This window comes from Propithecus coquereli, unplaced genomic scaffold, assembly GCF_000956105.1.
Source record: "Propithecus coquereli isolate 6110/MARCELLA unplaced genomic scaffold, Pcoq_1.0 Scaffold775, whole genome shotgun sequence".
Taxonomy (NCBI): domain Eukaryota; kingdom Metazoa; phylum Chordata; class Mammalia; order Primates; family Indriidae; genus Propithecus; species Propithecus coquereli.
Window position 1 is genome coordinate 901,335 of NW_012153896.1, and position 346 is coordinate 901,680.

The 346-nt window shown below is 48.8% G+C and overlaps 1 pseudogene; it reads right to left on the reverse strand.

The window, feature by feature from the left end:
• Nucleotides 1-346, reverse strand: part of LOC105825035 — a 20,900-nt pseudogene that overhangs the window by 16,198 nt on the left and 4,356 nt on the right.

Consider the following 346-nt stretch of genomic DNA (forward strand, 5'->3'; position numbering starts at 1 on the left):
CCCGCCTCGGCCTCCCAGAGTGCTAGGATTACAGGCCTGAGCCACTGCGCCCGGCCCAGGACTTCTTTTTAAAAGCTGAATAATATTCCATTATATTTTTAAACATCCATTTATCTGTTAATGGACAGTTAGGATGCTTCCACCTCTTGGCTACTTAGTGAATAATGCTGCAAAGAACACAGACGTGCACAACAAACCAAAATGTATTCACACATTGACAAATGGGGGTTGAGAATTACTGCTCTGAACAAACATTGGGAGGGCCTGGCGCCGTGGCTCTGGCCTGTAATTCTAGCACTCTGGGAGGCCGAGGCGGGTGGATCGCTCAAGGTCAGGAGTTCGAGAC